This window comes from Embiotoca jacksoni, unplaced genomic scaffold, assembly GCF_022577435.1.
Source record: "Embiotoca jacksoni isolate LCO1_2020_lvr unplaced genomic scaffold, fEmbJac1.0.p SCAF_27, whole genome shotgun sequence".
Lineage (NCBI taxonomy): Eukaryota > Metazoa > Chordata > Actinopteri > Embiotocidae > Embiotoca > Embiotoca jacksoni.
In genome coordinates this window covers 5,864,985-5,884,145 of record NW_027185378.1, presented here as the reverse complement: position 1 = coordinate 5,884,145, position 19,161 = coordinate 5,864,985, and the positions used below count along the sequence as shown (strand labels likewise).

At 39.9% G+C, this 19,161-nt stretch overlaps 1 protein-coding gene across 2 annotated transcripts in view; it reads right to left on the bottom strand.

The window, feature by feature from the left end:
* Positions 1–19,161, bottom strand: part of LOC138205187 (leucine-rich repeat and fibronectin type-III domain-containing protein 2) — a 132,850-nt gene that overhangs the window by 31,413 nt on the left and 82,276 nt on the right. Inside the window, exon 4 of one of the 2 annotated variants that reach the window (XM_069160949.1) lies at positions 10,794–10,884. The exons of the other annotated variant lie outside the window; for it this stretch is intronic. The gene's annotated coding sequence lies outside the window, so the exon portion shown is untranslated. The remainder of the gene's footprint in view (positions 1–10,793; positions 10,885–19,161) is intronic. 2 annotated transcript variants of the gene reach the window in all.

The window sequence follows — 19,161 nt, the reverse complement described above, 5'->3', positions numbered from 1 at the left end:
AAGTTTTAAATCGAACAACATTTTTTTTAAAAATAACAAATGTCCGATAAGAACAAAATACAATAGTGTCATAGTGTTTTATAGCGTATTGGGCTAAAAATTAGGATTGTAATATTTACTTGAACAATTTATTTGGACTAAAACTTTCCATTGCCGAGCTGAAATTTGTTGTTTTTTTTACATAATTTGCCAGCTAGTCATTGAGTCAATAAGAATAACAATTAATAATGCTAACACAGTATTGAAAGCCTAAATGATGATACAAAAGTCTCTAGTTAGTAACGCATGGTTTCTGTTAAAGATGTGTCACCAATTTAAATGATGAAACTTAATTACCTTTCTGACTTCATAAAGTTTCCCTTGAATCACTGTCACACTGTAAATTCACTTGTGACATTTTTTTAAATTGATGGATGACACAAGTTTGACTTGCAATCACCCTCTTTACACACATTTTCTTCAACTGAATAAAGCTGAAATGCCCACAAAAGTGATCTTGAATCAGTTACAGTCAATCAGCCTTGATGTAAGGACACTATTTTGAAATCGACAAATGTCAAAGCATCCCCAGTCATAAAGGCAGAAACCACATATTTGAGGTCACTACATTCTTTATGCTCTTCCACAGACTCAAATACTTTTGTTTTGTAGCACAGACACAGGTAATATTGAAGGCTATAGAATGTAGTAGTGAAAAGGCAAAAACAAGTGTTGCACCCACACAGTCCTCACCAATTGAATTTGTATTCATCCTCATAAAGCAAAAGATAAGTGCTGTGTGGGTTTGCTGAGTGTCATTTCTTATTAATTAGATCTACAGTTGTATGGTGTGATTTTTTTTTTGTGTGTGTTTTTTGAAACAGTCAATGAATTTAGTGCTGTGTTAAAACCCAAATTGATATAATGTCTGCCAGTGGGGTCAGATTTTCTTTGTTCCAGATGCAAATCAATTGTTTTTTTCAAAGATAATAAAACACCCACTTGTGAATTATATATAAGAAAAAGTACCTCAATATTACAGAACAAATGGCCTGCAAAAAAAATATGCTTTTTGCAGTGAATATGTTGTCAGCCTCGATATGTAGCTTGATATCTCCTTTAGAAATCGTAAAATGGAACTGGGTACAGATCAGAACATTTTCCATGGCGCCAGTGAAGTAGAAATAGCTTCTAAGCCTGATATAGATACTGTAATTGGTTGATCTCTGGTGTGCAACAAGACAGTGAAAATTCTCTCAGCAGAAAAAAAAAACAAACTGAAAATGTTGGAAAGCGGGCTGGCTGTAGCCAATCGATGACAAGCTGACTGAATGAAGAAATAAATCAAACTGTAATTGAAAGAGAAAGATGTGATGTGACAATTCTGTTCTGTATATTACAATGCAGGATGGATGCTTTGTCTTTCCTAAGCGGCGTTCAGTATTGCGTTCGAGCCAACAGTATATTTTATAGCCACCAGGAAGTTGTGGAGTAAAGAAGTGTGGCACGGGCCTGCATACAATCCTTTACGGAGAGTTTTATAGGAGCTGAAGGCAGCTAAAAATGAAAAAAAAAAAAAAAAAAAAAAACCCATTGTAGGGCAATTGAAGCATGCCGGGTGGGGGGGGAGGGCATAAAATCTGTGATGCCCATCTATTAACATTCACAGCCAACTCCATAATATCTTTATGGCTTTAAAAGCTTCTGGTGAATCTCAGAAGCATCTATGGAGGAATATAAAACCAGCGACAGTTATTACAGAAATATGAAAAGTGCTGTGACGGAAACAATGTTTTTGACTCATGAAACACAAATGAGGCAGGAGTGTGTTTTTCCACTGTCACCACATTGTTTCAGCTTTTACACACTGGGGAAAGGCTTATGGGTTTCTTTTTGTTTTTTTTAATAACACATGCAAACTAACGTGAACAAAAAAAATCAGCTGACATACAATACAACCCAAAATTACTATCATTCAAAAAGATAACATGAAATGCAAAAAATATTTGATTTTGTATCTTAAATTAGAGCTTGTCGTACTTGTCTTTGTATTAATGTTCCTTATTATCAGTTTGTGTTTGTTAATTTTAGTCTGCTTGTTAAAGTCCTAGGACAGTGATTGAGTTTATCAGACCAATAGAAAAACACTTTTATTGGAAGTGCAAAGACAAACAGGCAAACCCGAAGTAAAAACGAGAAGCCTAATATGGAAGCAAATATATCACTGCATTATCACATTTAAAATAATGTTCGTTTTTTTAATTGAAATTATGTACCTGGATTTTTAGTTTATGAATTAATATTTTCAAAATGTCAATAGCTTATTTTATTTTTTTTACTGTTCAATGTTCACAAATATATATATCCTCGCCCCCCCGCCCCCAACTTAAAAACATCTGATTAAACATCTGGATATGATTCCATCCAAAATCCAACCAACATCCAACCAATCAAGTTGCGCTTTTTTGTCATGCGATGTTCTGGTGTTGAAAGATTGTTGACATATTGAGTTGAGATATCGATGATACTGGCTGTTTTCATTCATTCATAACATGAAACTCATCAGACTATAGTCTACAATAAATTAAATACATGCATTCATAGTTTGTTCATTGAAATTGATTAAAAAAAGATCTTGCACAGTTGCCACAAAAAAATTACAACTACATCAGACCATGTTTAAAGAATCTTAAAGAATGTCCTTGTTGGATCAAAACATAATTCATGTCCTAATATTCTTAATTTGACCACGTGGTCAATTATATACTCCTTTAAATCTGCAGTCATCCCGGGGATTATGAACAGTATCTATTTATTTCCAACCCTGGTGTGCTTTCACGATATAAAAAAAAAAGGCTCACTGTATTCTCTCAGCATTACTTTAAATATCCAACAGAGTTGGATGTTTGAAGTGAGTTGTACGATGCTGAAAACCAATAGTGACAGTATACTGGATGACTAATTCAACAGTTTATATTGTTCTCACTGGAAGTGGATTCCATAGCAACTCCAGCAGCTGACTTCCCTCTCTGTATCTTTGATCACTATTCTTTCATCTTTTGTGAGCCCGGGACCGGCACAAAATTGCTGCGTAGCATGATATATGACATGCCATCTCAGCAGCGTATGAAAAATAAATTTGATTTCCACACACCATTTCCTGATCAGCCACCTCCCCCATCTCCACCGCCACCAACAGCCATCCCCCTCCTGTCATCACACCTGCCTCTCCCTTCCTGCCCATGCACGTGGCCACTCAGCTGTTAGACCAAACACTGAGGGTGTGTTCACACCAAGTGTGTTACAGTAGGCTTGTCCAAGCTGTCAGCTCTGTACTTTGAATGGTATATTGCTAGAAAGAACAAATGACATCACAGTAGGCAAAAAAGATCTACATAATTGACATGATCTACATTTTAATCTACATCTTCGGGCTCACCCATGTTTTGTCAGAAGGAAGAATACAATTTAACTGTACAATTTTGGATTTAACACAATGAAATTCACCATTGTAATTGCATGTTTTCCATATGGGATTTTTTTTTTTGACAGACAACATATGGTGTTGTCAGGAAGAGAATATTCCCAGCATATAACTAGGTGTAATTTTGTGCTGGGGAGCTGTAGGAAGAAACAGTGCCCCCCCCCCTCTTCTGTTATTCAAAAGGATAATATTGTTAGTGATTGGAAATTAAAACTGCTTTAGCTAAGTAGCTAAAAATAGCGTGCACGATATGTTGTTTCACATTCACGTTTTAGCAATTGTACTTGTAACATACAATCTACGTAGTCTCTTGCTGTTCACAAGTGGGTTTCGCCAAACCACCCACGATGAGCTTTAGAGGTGCGATTTGTTTTTTTGTATTGTAGACAAATGAAGGCAAGCCCTTCCCCCCGTCTCCAGTCTGTATGCCAAACTAGTAATATACAGTGGTGTGAAAAAGTGTTTGCCCCCGTCCTGATTTCTTTTTTTTTTTGCATGTTTGTCACAGTTAAATTTTTCAGATCATCAAACAAATTTAAATATTAGTCAAAGGTAACAGAAGTAAACACAAAATGCAGTTTTTAAATGAAGGTTTTTATTATTAAGGGAGAAAAAAAATCTAAACCCACATGGCCCTGTGTGAAAAAGTGTTTGCCCCCTAAACGTAATAACTGGTTGGGCCACCCTTAGCAGCAACAACTGCAATCAAGCGTTTGCAATAACTTCCAATGAGTCTTTTCCAGCTGTGGAGGAATGTTGGCCGACTCATCTTTACAGAGTTGTTGTAATTCAGCCACATTGGAGGGTTTTCCAGCACCAACCACCTCTTTAAGGTCATGCCACAACATCTCAATAGGATTCAGGTCAGGACTTTGACTAGACCACTCCAAAGTCTTCATTTTGTTTTTCTTCATCCATTCAGAGGTGGACTTGCTGGTGTGTTTTGGATCATTGTCCTGCTGCAGAACCCAAGTTGGCTTCAGCTTGAGGTCACGAACAGATGGCCGGACATTCTCCTTCAGGATGTTTTGGTAGACAGTAGAATTCATGGTTCCATTTATCACAGCAAGTCTTCCAGGTCCTGAAGCAGCAAAACAGCCCCAGACCATCACACTACCACCACCATATTTTACTGTTGGTGTGATGTTCTTGTTCTGAAATGCGGTGTTACTTTTACGCCAGATGTAACGGGAACACACCTTCCAAAAAGTTCAACTTTTGTCTCGTCAGTCCACAGAGTATTTTCCCAAAAGTCTTGGGGATCATCAAGATGTTTTCTGGCAAAAATGAGACGAGCCTTAATGTTCTTTTTGCTCAGCGGTGGTTTTTGTCTTGGAACTCTGCCATGCAGGCCATTTTTGCCGAGTCTCTTTCTTCTGGTGGAGTCATGAACACTGACCTTAACTGAGGCAAGTGAGGCCTGCGGTTCTTTGGATGTTGTTGTGGGGTCTTTTGTGACCTCTCGGATGAGTCGTCGCTGCTCTCTTGGGGTAATTTTGGTCAGCCGGCCACTCCTGGGAAGGTTCACCAGTGTTCCATGTTTTCTCCATTTGTGGATAATGACTCTCACTGTGGTTCGCTGGAGTCCCAAAGCTTTAGAAATGGCTTTATAACCTTTTCCAGACTGATAGATCTAAATTACTTTCTTTCTCATTTGTTCCTGAATTTCTTTGGATCTCGGCATGATGTCTATCTTTTGAGGATCTTTTGGTCTACTTCACTTTGTCAGGCAGGTCCTATTGAAGTGATTTCTTGATTGAGAACAGGTGTGGCAGTAATCAGGCCTGGATGTGGCTAGAGAAATTGAACTCAGGTGTGATAAACCACAGTTAAATTATGTTTTAACAGGAGGGGTCAAACACTTTTTCACACAGGGCCATGTGGGTTTGGATTTTTTTTCTCCATTAATAATAAAAACCTTCATTTAAAAACTGCATTTTGTGTTTACTTATGTTATCTTTGACTAATATTTAAATTTGTTTGATGATCTGAAACATTTAAGTGTGACAGACATGCAAAACAATTGGAAATCAGGAAGGGGGCAAACACTTTTTCACACCACTGTACATCCTGACTCCAGCTCCATACCTAGTTCACAGATTAAGATCTATCTTCTCCTCTCAGTGTCACAAAAGTAACCAAATGAGGATATTTCCCCACAACACAGACATACTGCACCACATTATAGGTTGATATGGTGAACTTGTTCACGAAAATTTGCCAATTTAGATTCCAGCAGATACAGGGCACATCCCCTCATGGATGTTGCTGCAAAACGCTCATCTAAAATGTGGATGCCTCACACACAGCCTCAACCGGACAGCACAGAGGATCTATTCAAATGCCACAGTTTCAATGTGGCCACTCAAGATTAGTGTCACCAATTAAGTAACTGACCAAATGGGATATACAGTCACAATTCCCCTTGTTGTTCCTGAATAGTCAGTTGAGATATATATAACCTTTTTGGTTATGAAATGTCGTCATTTCATTATTTTGTCCAAAGTAGTGTATGAACCCTGGAGGTATGGCTAAAAAAGTGTTTGAGGACACAGTAGCCGTGACCTCTGACATCTCACCACATTAAATCAAATGCGTTCATCTTTGAGTATGAGTGAATGTTTTTGCAAAATTATAAGAAATTCCCTCAAGGTGATCTTGAGAATGGGATGGATGGATGGAAATATCATCCAAAAAGATGCTATAGAGCTTGATAGAATTGAGGGGAACTGAAGAACTGAGTGATGATTGGTGCCTTTCACATTACAGAGAGTATTACATTTAATAGACAAACTATAATTCATGGCAGTTTTAAGGTTTTGCTTGTCTGGCACATTTGTTCATGGGACTTGATTTCTCTTCCAAAGCTCGTGTGAAGTACGATGCACTAAATTAGAAGAAACATTGCAGATTTGATCTGACTATAACAGGGCTCCAGTAATTTGAAAGTTAACATCTACACTATGCGTGCAAAGTGTTTCCATTAAGACATCACATTTGTCGAATCACGGGATGAAAGGGGGAACTAATTGAAACAATGCCTGATGGATTTCCCGAGACATTCTGGGGAGGAAAGCAACTTTTTTATTGAGCTTTATCAGAGCTTGTCGGATCTCCTTCCTGTTGGTCAAAAACGATTTATCAAGCTTTCACTCAATATGCTCTAAAAATAAATCTTCATCTAACTCTGGTTCATCTTCTCAGCCACATGATCTTGCTTTTCGCTGAGGTAAGACGTAAATGAAAATATGTGATGCATTCCTTCCATAGTACAAAAGATGCTCTTATGAATCATATAGGAGAGACATCCTATTTTAAACTGCTACACTTACTATTTCTATATAAAGTAATCGCACAATTGGGATGCACTAAATAATTCCATCTCAGGCCTGTGTTTTATGTAAAAAAGGGACACATCAGGGCCAAAGGGTAAACATCAAACTGATTTGAATTCAGTTCTCTTCTCTTATATTTTTCGTATTTCTGTGAGTGCCAACAAAAGCCAGACATGACTCCACTCCTTTTAAGTACTGCACACTCAGAGCTAGACGTACTTTGAATCAAAATAAATCCCCCGCAGCCTGAGTTTAAGCATTGTTTTGTTTCAGCACAGGGTTTACAAAGACCAAGGCCAAACTGCCCAAAAAAATAAATAAAAAAAATCAAGTAGCACATTTACTCTGGATGTCCTCATATTTTTATGAGCTTCACTTCCTTCTGAGTGAACAAGTACAGAGCAAGAAAAGCACTCGAGCACTTTTGATCACATTAAATCCATTACGATGCAGGAGATTCAAAATGTGCATCAAGAAAGTAGGACAGCTTCCATTTAGGCTCTAAACTGACACTCGCTTTACAACAGTGACATCTTTAAAAGCTGAAGCCTCGTTTAGTGGCAGTTGTGATCAGAGTATCAAACCCATTATCATCATCATACTCTGCTCCACCACAAACCTCATTCACTTAGTGTTTCATTAACGTCTGGGACACATGGACGCCTGCGTTCACAGCCCTATAAGAATCGCAACGTGTTTTACAATCTGTACAACATAAGACACCCTCAATCCTTCCACTTTTGTTTCCGGTAAGGATAACTTTCACAAAAAAAAGGAGAAACCTCAGTCCATCAGTCATTTAAACTGAAATGTAACACTCCTCTTTTTTCAATAAGTTCCCGCCGGTTTCCCTCAGACACCATCTGTGTCACCATTATCCTTTTGGCTAGTTAGCTTCAGTCTTTAACTTTTCAACGAGTTGACATTTTGGGATCTTTCTCACTGAGTGTTGGATGAGAAGATGAATACCGCACACAGTACGTTATGTGTTATTATACAATATGTCCATTAAATGTCAAGTTGGAGCCATGAGATGACAAGATTAGCTTCGCATAAAGAGTTGAAATGAGGATGAAACCAAGCCGCAACTACTAACGGCTTCAGGCTGAAGCAATATGGAAAGAGCCCATTTAAAATGTGCCAGGACAGTTGTAGGGGAATGGAGGCTCATGAGTCAAATCCAGCCCTCCGTCATATATATGGAGAACTGTTTGCACGTAGTTTTCATTGCAAGGTTTAACATAGTGTTTCATAAATGTACTTTAGGTAACAAGACTTCTGTAAATCCCAATAAAAATGACCTCATAACATCAAACTGTATTGAATACAAATACCTGAAGAAAGCAGTGTAACAGAAATGCAGTTAGTCATATAGTAGAATAAAGCCTAATGTAGCTCCTTTAGTCCTCACTTACGATTGGAATGAAAATGCATCTGCAAAAATACAATACTAGAGCAATTTAAAATTGCAATGAAATATCAACAATAAAAGTTATAACATAAACCAGCTACCTTTCTTTAACCATCCTTTTAAATTTGTGTTGGCCCTTATTGTACAATGATGAAAAAAATGGCCCTAAATTGAACCTCACTGCTAACCCCTGCCAAAAGAAAATGTCTATGTCCCTGAACGGCTATTGTCTGATTCATTTATTTTCAATTCGGTGATTCATTTATTTTTTTCTGCTCATCCGGGGTTGGTTCGCGGTGGCAGCAGGTCAAACAAGTTAGCCCAAAATTCCCTCTCACGAGCAACATTTTCCAACCTCTCCTGGGTGATCTCATGCATTCCCAGGCTAAATCTTAAATATAATCTCTCCAGCGTGTCCCACTAGTTAGATGTACCCGGAAAACCTCCGAAGCGAGGCCTCCAGGAGACATCCCAATCAGATGCCGGAGCTACCTCAGCAGTCTCCTTTTCAACAGACCTCCTTACCCAATCTCTGAGCCCAGCCACCCTGCTGAGGAAGCTAATTTCAGCCACTTGCATCCACAATGTCATTCTTTTGGTCACTAGCCAAGGCTCATGACCATAGATGAGGGCTGGTACATAGATTAACTAGGAAATTCAAAGCTTTGCCTTCATCTCAGCTCCCTCTTCACTAAAACAGTCCGGTACAACGTCCCGCTCCTGTCAATCTCTCGCTTCATTCTACCCTCACTCGTGAACAAGACCCCGAGATACAGTGCAAATCATCGGATAGCGTTACACCACACTACATTGCTCTTTATATAAAGTCTGTGGAGGAAGTGTTTAGTGAGGTTCTGGCTGGTAATTGGTGAGCTGTAAAGGCGGAAGGTGGATTCCGTAACCGCTGGACACAGCTAGACTGTCTGCTTCCCTGTGTTTCTACTCTTTGTGTTAAGGTAAGTTATCCTGCTGCTGGCGGCACCTATGTATTTACTGCTCAGGCATGACAGTGGCATCACTGTTCTCGTTCAACTCTCAGGTAGAAAGTGAATTTTCCAAAATATCAAACTCTAGCTACCTTTAGCGTGGGGTCTTAATAAGTCCATGTCTGTCCTGCCGACAACAGACTCGATAACTTGCTGAACCTTTAAGCCACATGGACAAGAAGTCTTTGAAGTAAAATGGAAATCTACACAAGTGGGCAACTCCATCCGCTGAAGAAGATTAGGTGATAAGATCGAAAGCTCCACAACAGCTATTGTGGCAGCATTTTTTTCTCCAGCAGCAACTAAACTGTGATGACACTACCCATTTCTACATTTACATTTTACAATGTGCAAAAGATGCAGACAAGCAGTCTGAATGTACAGACACGAGGCAAGTACGTATCATAACCAGACCATGACCTTGACAATGAACCCAATTTGAACACAGCTGGCCGAAAAACACCAATTCTTCCACGGTATTTTGTTTCCTCCATGTTATTTACTGTAATGAGTGTTTCTGTAAACACTTTAATGATCACACAACCGATTCGCATCATTCGTCACTGGAAGAAAATGGTCGGATTCCTTCAGAGCCTCACAACACATTATTCAATTGGTTTTCAAAGGCGGGCCAGTAATGTCCCCGGTAAACTGACTCTGACATGCAAAGATTTGTGGAATACATTTCCCATAATGCATTCAAAAATCCATGCACTGTATCATCCAGGTAAATGCCCTCCGCAGCTCCAGTTTGTTGGCATTTTGTTGTGAATTTGAAGACATCAGGACATTATTTTTCAAACTGAAAAGCTCCCTGCGGAGCCACAAAAGACATCATGGAACAGATTTCATAAACTGAGTACTAACAGTGAGTAAAATGATTTTGTGTTGGAAATCTGTGGTGCGTCTCTCTAATTTATCAATATTAAATCAGTGTAGTTGCCAAACCTCTCCACCGGCAGACCACAGCATAACCTCATTGGTAAGTGGTCAGCTGTACAAGAATATAGTGCATTTAAGTCCATTTATTTCACTTTTTATCAGCAGCGAAGAAACCAGCAATGTGCACACTGTGCAGGCAGGGGGATGCTTTGTGACTGCAATGATAACATAAATATGCAAAGCTTAACATGCAAGCCATTATACGAGTAGGAGGTGTTATTGGCCTGTTTGACTTGTTTGGGCTCTTCACATGTGGTGAGGCATTTAACACAAGTGAGCGGAAAAAAACAAAAAAACAAAAAAAATGAAGGATTTCTTTGTGTGGCAATGATCTATATTTTTCATGAGAGAATTCTATGTTTACAGAATGGCTAGTTTGAGACAGCACTAAACGATTAAAGCGTTATTCCTGTACAAAAGATTTGAGAATGTATAAGGGAGAAATCCACCAATCGGGTTATCAAGGCTGAAAGTTATCCAGTTTACGTCACTTTTATCACATTAAAAATCCTCTTAACAGTTATTTTCCTGCAATTGCGGGAGGCTACTTTGTACGTGCTTTAATAAGAAAGGCAAGGACTTTTCAGAAATAATTAAAGGCCTCAAAGTATTTCAGTGTTGAACAGAAAAATTGGAGGGTACTAAAAAACTCTTACCTATATTGTGTGGTATTGTGCCATATGGTCTCTCGGAAAAAAACCTCAAGGCCTCACATTCACACTCAGAAGAGCAAGATGAACAGTCAGCCTGTGGAGAGAAGATAAAAGAGCTCGTGTTCAAAGGTAAGGTGGCGGTAGTTCAAGGTTCATGTGAGGTCACAGGCATCGTATCTCGGACAATTACTGAATTGAATAAGACTTCATGCATTTCTGAAACACACAAATGTACAAATTACCATCAGGATATGTGACAACGTAAATAAATAAGTCTGTATATGGTCTCAAAGTAAGGCAATCTCAAGCACATCCTAAACAATGCAGGTGCTATTACCCTTATTTGCTGTGAGCCAATCATATCACTAAGCTATGAAACCTTTTACATTTCAGGCAGTTCTATTATGATTTAGAGGGAATTATCTGCTTCTCAAACAAAACCCTATAAAAAATCTCCTCAAAGCAGAGTGTAGGAGGGGATGGGGGATTAGATTGGTTTATGGAAAATTATTGAACTGGAGCACAGCAGGGTGTTTGTGCAGGGCCCCGGCTCCCGAGTGACATTTTTATCTCTCGCAATGACTTAACGCACTTTATTTGTCTCTTTTTCTCTCAGCTTTTGTCGCTGGTCGTCCCTACAAGCTGTTTTCCTTTCTAAACACACAGTCTGGAAGATGGGTTATTTGTTTTGCTTCGCAAATGTGCGTGGGAGTGAGCGTGTGGGTGTGCATGTATACATGTCTGTGAATATGTTTAAGCTTGGCTTGATGTATGACTGGCTGTGAAGGGCGCTGATCTACAGGGTCATGCATGTACAAATGGTACTCCTTTTCTTTTTTACATGCATCATGAGCTCTAAAAGGAAGAGAAACATAATCCTAGAAATAAGCGCGTGGTATAAAATGTGGCTTCTGTGTATTTGTATCAAGGAAAAAAAACAAATTACAGGTCATTCCTCCATTGATAGTAAACACCTTTGTATTCCACTCTTCTCTTCTATAAAGGTGTTTATGGGCCACTTCTCTCATACATTTGCTCTCCCACGCAACAATCATATGGACGAGCCTTTTTCTAGTCAACGCCACCATTAACTGACCCCCTTTCATACACATTAACACACTCATGCCACTGTTCCCTTCATGCCTCTCTCAGGAGACTCATGACAGCTCGGTTCACATTCACCGCTGTGTTTTCCCGCCTGCCCGTCCTTTGTGATCTTGAAGAGGATGTCAGCGTGATGAGTGGAAAAAACGGCAAGCACACCCCTAACGGTGCTTTGATTTCTGGGGCAGACCTTGCTCATCAACAGTTATTGTTTCTTTTTTTTTTTTTTAGAAGACCAGGGCACCCTACAAAAGAGTAAACTAAGCCTCCGTTTTTAGCGTGTCCCCGGCTGGGCTTTTCCGTAAATCGCAGACTTATCAGAGCGAACACAGGATGCACCGCTCGCTCACCTGAGAGAATTTAACTCAAACCTTTCCTGACTGGAATGTTCGAGGTTGAAGTTGGATTAATGCTGATTACTTCATATATCCTCGTTCATGATATCACGGTTAGCTTTTGACGCAAAGCAGCCAGAGAATGCGAATAACACATTATTGACCCACTGTCATTAGCTGCCTTCACTCAGCTTCCATTCAAAGACACTGCTTAGAGCAATCACCTGCTGCGGTGCACGTTCAAGCTCACGAAATGACTGAGGGAATTGAGACTTACAAGACATCAAGAGAGCATGGTTCCATTATACCAACACAACAAGCCTATTAATACTATTTATTATGCATTTAAGAGCTGTTTGCTCCTGTTTCTTTGTGTCAGGCACCATCCATTTGTTTTGCCAGTGGTCTACTACATTAACTTAATCTGAATGTCATATCAGCAGATCAATAAAATGGTGGTGAGGTAAAACATTAAGGGGCACTGATGCGGAAGTGCCTTTAAATGCAGTTTCACTGAAGGCCGCTAGTGACTACTGGCGCCATTCAAAAACCATCAACTTCTCATAAAATACAATATATTTAGATTTTTCCACAAGTTGCTGTGATGTCATTCATTCAATTCAGTCCTTCTGATCAGTGCTTCTGAAAATAGTTTATTTATTAACTAGATATTAGGCCTCAAAGGCGTGTCTGATTTGATCAACACCGGGTGAAGTCAGGTTTCAAGTACAGGTGGGCGGACATGGTTCTCAGTCTGATAGGGTCAAATCCGTCTCCCTCTCATCCACACCTCATTCAAATATGTTCACTTCTGACTCCAAAAACCAAGATGGCGAAGGCCAAAATGCCAGTTGGTTCTAACTTGAGGTGTTATCCATATTAGAGGCTAAACATCCCTTCTTGGGTAATGCTGAGTGTAAAAGTTGACATCATGTCACACCTCTACAGGAAAATATGTGTTCTTAGTTGTATTAATCTGTCTATTGTGGGGAGGCTGAATTAAAGAAAGAAAGACAAAATATTACTAAAGACACCTGTTAAGAAGAATAAGAAAAATGTTTAGGGTGAAATAATTGTTACTGTTGTTGGACCCAGCTTAATTAATTAGCACCATCATTTGTGGGAAAGCTTATTCAATGACACATTTTAGAATATTGAGCAATAAACAAATTATTCAAAATGGTCAGACGATTCAGCTAGTTGTACAGATATTAGTTGAACACCACAGTTTTAGAGAGAAGGGGGTAATGCAATTTAAGAAGAGCCAGACTAATATATTTTGTGTCGAGGCTGCAGCCAGCACACAGATATTTGGGATTTCTTAAAACGAGGACATGTTTAACCATCAAGGTGAGATGTTTTGATTTGATTTTAAAGATCAGTATTCATACAAGCCCTTCTACTGTAGCACATCAAAAGTGAGTAATTCTTGTTTTTATTTCTTCTCAGGAATACATGTTTCAGTCATGAGGCTGTAAATGACAGCTGCTGACAGCTGGCAGGCTTTTTGAACTCTGCCTCAAACTAAAATCCCGCTTTGTGAGCACCCTGTTGGTGTTTTATTTGCTCCATATTTTACTTCCCTTCGACATAATAGTCAGTTTACACCAAAGAGGCTGCAACACATGCTGTCACCCACATTACGCATCATTGAGTCATTAGAAACTGGCTCACGCTCAGCTTCAAAGGCTGAAAACCCCGTCTTCCACAGCCTTCCTCGGACATTACATGCGTGGCAAAGTTGTTAGCGGGTTTTTGCAGGAAGAGACAAACGCGGGTCTCCATAACAAGCCCTCCCCCCCGCAACAACGTCCCACATTGCACCTCCTGTGAAAAAAAGTGTAATCACATTTTCCGCAAGGGTGGTTCTAGTGCCTATGAGAAAAGGGTTTATCGAATTCACACACGTTGTCATTACGCAGTCCGTGTGGTTTCCCCTTCGTATCTGTGACCACTCATCCAGCCAGTGCAGTTTAAAAAGCATCAAAGGGAACATGCACACACACATGCACACGCACACACGCACACACACTTGTCATTACGCTGAGTGCTGGATATATCACACAGAAGGAAATTACAAGGTAGGTGAGGGATGTGTACTGAATTGTGTTTCTCTGCTTTTGAGCACACACAAAGTAACTCTCGAGTTGAATCCTTGAAGCCAGAATTTAAAAGAGCTGGTGCTATTTCATCTCCAGCCCACTATATGCAAAACCACCATCAACTTTTAGAAGAATGGTATTCATTCGCCTGATTACAGTTCCAGACACTTTGAGAAACTATGTCAAGGAGCACTGAAGGTGTACTCGAGGCCTGTGTTGTCTCAATCCATTACCTGGACACTTTGTGTTGTTTTTGACAAATAAAAACAATACCAACAATTTATGCTAGGTACACACAATATCAGCACCAAAATACCCAGAGCAGAAAGACGTAGGCAGTGGCGGAGCTAAACCCTCAGCACGGAGGGGGCGGAGCATTCTGCGTTGGCCCTACTGTTAAAGCCATTTTACTTTTTTTTAATTCACAACTGTAAAATGGATTAGATGTCATATCACATAAGCACATAATTGTAAATGATTGAGCCGAGCAAGCCTCTGTCTGAGAAAACAGAAAAGCCACTTGTCTGGTGAACTTGTTCTGAAAAGAAAACAACGGTTCAACGCTTCAGCACCAAGGACAGCGCCTGACACTTTAGGAGCATCGATTAAGGATTGGTTCAGCACGACAGCTGATTGACAGCAACAGTCAGCTAGACTGTCTCACCATGACTTTCTTACAGGGGAATAACAAACATTAAGTAGACACAGCGGTCCACAACACTGTACAAAGTCTATTCAAATATAAAGTCGAGAGTCCACAGGCAGTGACACAGACAGGTGCCAAAACGCACATGGACTTAAACAATAGATTGTTCTAACATTCTGACTGATCACTTTGTAGTCCTATACCCTAAAATCTAAGTTAATTAAGAGAAATTATGGATGTTTCACTCTCAAATAGTTTCCCCTGCTCAGCCTGCTGCAGTTTTGTGCAGTTCACCATCCTCCATTGAACAAAATAATCCCAACAGGTTAACCAACTTCACTGTCCCTTTTTACATCTCCATCCTCCTCACCTGCATGACAAGCACTTTGTCTTTGTCGATGTTTATGTCACACTCAGCAAAGTGAGGTTGGTCTGATTCATCCGTGCACGAACGCACAGGAGGCGAGGGGTTTAAGCAAAAGGCAGGCAATCAAAAAACAACAGCCACAAAAACAGAAATCATCAACATGCAGCCTCATTTTAATTCCTCAGTCTGTTAGGAATTTATGATATAGGCCTATTTCACATTTGTATTTGTCTGGAAAGTAGTTTTTAATTTACATCCTGAACTCTCAGGACTGATCGGTACAATTCAGGTGTGGGGCGGCCACACCCTCTTCCCCCGCGGTCTGCACGCAGGTCATCGGGACCAAAAACGGTCATTCGACATAACAATTGATTGTTTCTCTGGTGTATTGCATTGTAGATAACCACAACCGGGGACACTGCATCTATCAGATTTTGTTTTATCATCTCTCACATTGTATGACAACTTGCATGTGTTTATAACATTGACATTGAGCACACCACAGAGCAACGTAAAAGGCTAGACATGTGTCCTCTTCAACGTCACCTGCTTAATATATTGCTCTCTAGCTTCCATTATTCCTCCATTATAGCGCTAGAAGTGGGCTAAGAAGTTGTCTGGCCTGTTTAGAACTACAAACTATGTCATGCTTGATGTCGAAGCATGGATGAGTACAAGTGTGTTTCCTCCAGTTTGGATGATACCGGCGGACCGGCCATCTGGACTCTTTTTTTCTTTCTTGGAGGTCGGTGGATGTGTGGGCCAGCAGTGATCCGAGACGAGTTTAAAACATGTCACGGTGGTTTTGGATGGTGGCTGTCATGAATACAGTGAATCTATTTACCCCCCAGGTAATGTTACTTTGGTACCACTCTGACACTGAGCAGATAGTAATGTACGATATGGAGAACTAAATGTAAAAATGAAATGTACTGTAATATTGGAAATAAAAAAAAAAGATACAGCAAAGAATTTCAAAACAATAAACATCCCTGAGGCAGATGGGGCCTCATGCCCAAAAGTGATTCATTCATTTTGCAGGACAACAAACCATTCATATTGCGGGACAATAACTACTGTCAGTACAATATTGCTCCCCACATCAGTGTGCAGCCGCATGTCTTTGCCACTGAGTCCAAGTGCTTTGTTCTCCTGCCTTAAGGTCCCACAAGATTTATTCCCTCCTGGCCAAAACAGTCACAGTCAATTTATATCGGCAAGTAGCCTCTTTGATAAAAGATCACTAACCCCAAGAGCTTGAAGAGAAGATGTAAATAGTCCTGCAGCAAAGCGCTATGAACAAAATCCTACTTTTTCTTTCTGTATTGACATAGTCGAGCTAAACACAGTTGACGTGACTGAGCTCATCAAGCAATGCTGCAAGCTTTGTTGGATTTTTATCTTTGAACTGGAAAATGCTTCCTCTGCACACCTGAATATGTGACAGGTGCTGTGGAGGAAAGCCAGCGGGAATTGAAATGAGAAAACTCCCTCACGCTGTCCGACTCACTGCTGAACAGATATTCATTTACAACAGTCTGTTTGAGGGCAGCATGGTGGTGCAGTGTTTAGCAGTCGCCTCATGACAAGAAGGTTCTGAGTTTTAACCATAGACTGTATATAAAAATGGACGTAGCTTCTGGGTCCGAAGAATGAGGCCGATGCAGAAGTGCCTTAAGCTGCAATACCAACCGAGTGCCACAAGAGGTCAGCTCCAGGGACTCACGTTCAACTAATCTCAATCAATAAAGTTTCTCCACGCGTTATTTCACTTTTGCTAGCTAAGGTCACTCCTTCTTATTACATTTCTGGCTGTCAATATGAAAATAACCCCGTCATTAATTAGAAAATAAGCTTCAGAAAGCCGTGTGTTTGGGGGCGTGTCTGTTTGATCGACAGGCCTGTGGTACTGTCAGGTTACGGCTATCGGTGGGCGGGACTTAGTATTGTCGGATTTCCAATCAGATCGAGTCTGATCCACCACTCGCTCCCCCCCACCCCTAGCTTGTCCAAATATGGTCGCCAACGGCTCCAAACCGCTCCGAAATTGCAAGACGGCGCCGGACAAAATCCGAACTCAAGGCTTCATAACGGCCGTTAACAAACCAGTGGGTGTCGTCACTCTTGGTTGCCGCTTGGTTTTAGTCTTTCGGTGTGGAGTTTGCATGTTCTTCTGGTGCAATATCGAAAGACAGAGATCTTAGGTGTGAATCGCTGTCCGTCTCTCTGTGTTGGCCCTGTGATGGACTGGCGACCTGGCAACCTGGTGACCTGGCGACCTGCAGCCCCCCCCCCCCCCCCCCCCCCCCACACACACACACACAAGCATCACAACAGTAAATAGTCATAGTCATACACTTACAAAAAAAACACACTTTGCATTCAATGCATTTTTTTTATTATTTCTAATAGGTATCAAATTATTCATTATTACTACATTGTATATTAATAGTGAAGACATTACAACTACGTTTGGAATTATGCAAAAAAACCCAAAGTGAAATGTGTTTTTAATTTTAGATTCCTTAAAGTAGCCACCTATTGCTTTAAAGACAGCTTTGCACAATTTCTTTGCAACACATCAAGCATTAAGGTTTGATTTATTCAGTCTCCTCTGAGGAGTCAAACTCTTGGAGGCATCAGTGTGGTCTCTGAACTGAGGTACTGTTAATTGTTGATTTCTGATGCGGGACACTAATGAACTTCTTCTCCACAGCAGCTAAACTCTTGGTCTTCCCAGCAGCTCTGATGACAGACAGGTTCATCACAGTGTTTGATGTTTTTTGCAGCTCATCTGTGAACTGGAAACGGTTCCAGGTGACAATCTCCTGAAGACGTAGCCACCGGTGTGTGAAGCTGTCATCAAGGCAAACAAAGGCTACTTTGAGGAATCTAAAATATGAAAAAATATTGTGATTTTTTTATTTAAACACTATTACTTAATTCTACATGTGTTATTTCATAGTTTGGATGTCTTCAGTATTACTCTATAATATTCTGCTGAAATTTAACCATCATGCGTTTTAACAAATATAAATCTAAGAATCTTTGTCAGGGTCTCCTTTATTCCTGGACTTGACAGCCTGAACTCCATTATCCTGTTTGGCTTTTATTTTGTAAGTCTTTCGACGTGGTCCATGTTACAGAGTGTAACCTATTGCTCATTTATGTAAATCCATGTTGCTCACTATTCCTGCATTGTCAAAAAAAAACCATCACATGTCTTCTGATTTCATTATTTCAATCAAATAAAATGTGTCAGTCACAGGGGGCTGAAGCAAATGTGTGGATGCACGTGTCAGCCTGTCATTTTAGATTTCCTCTGTTCTTTTAACAGTGGAACGATTCAGTGCACACAAAGCCAAAGAGAATATTACAGAACTTAAATCACGTCGCTGGCCACCACTGAGTGACACATAGTCAGCTGCAAGATTCTAATTATATAGGCGATGGTGAGGTGAATCTACATTTCTTACTGTTATGTGAACGCTTTTTTTTTTTTCTTTTTTTTTTCATGTAATCATTTATAATGACTAAACACCTTTGACTCACATTGCTTTTAATGCAGTCACTAAGGCTGTAGGTTAAACATTTTGGCTTTGGTAATTCTCCTTTTTTCATACTATTATATTATAAGTATTACTGAATATTCTTCTTCTATTCTCATTCAATAGCTGTCAAGAATATAATTGTTACACTGAAAACCATAGAAATCTGTGGGAAACATGTCAGTGGATAAGACAGTTGGTAGAACACTGCACTTGTGCATGAATAAAGAAAGGCAGTGGTGCATGACATGAACTTTATGTATTGAGTT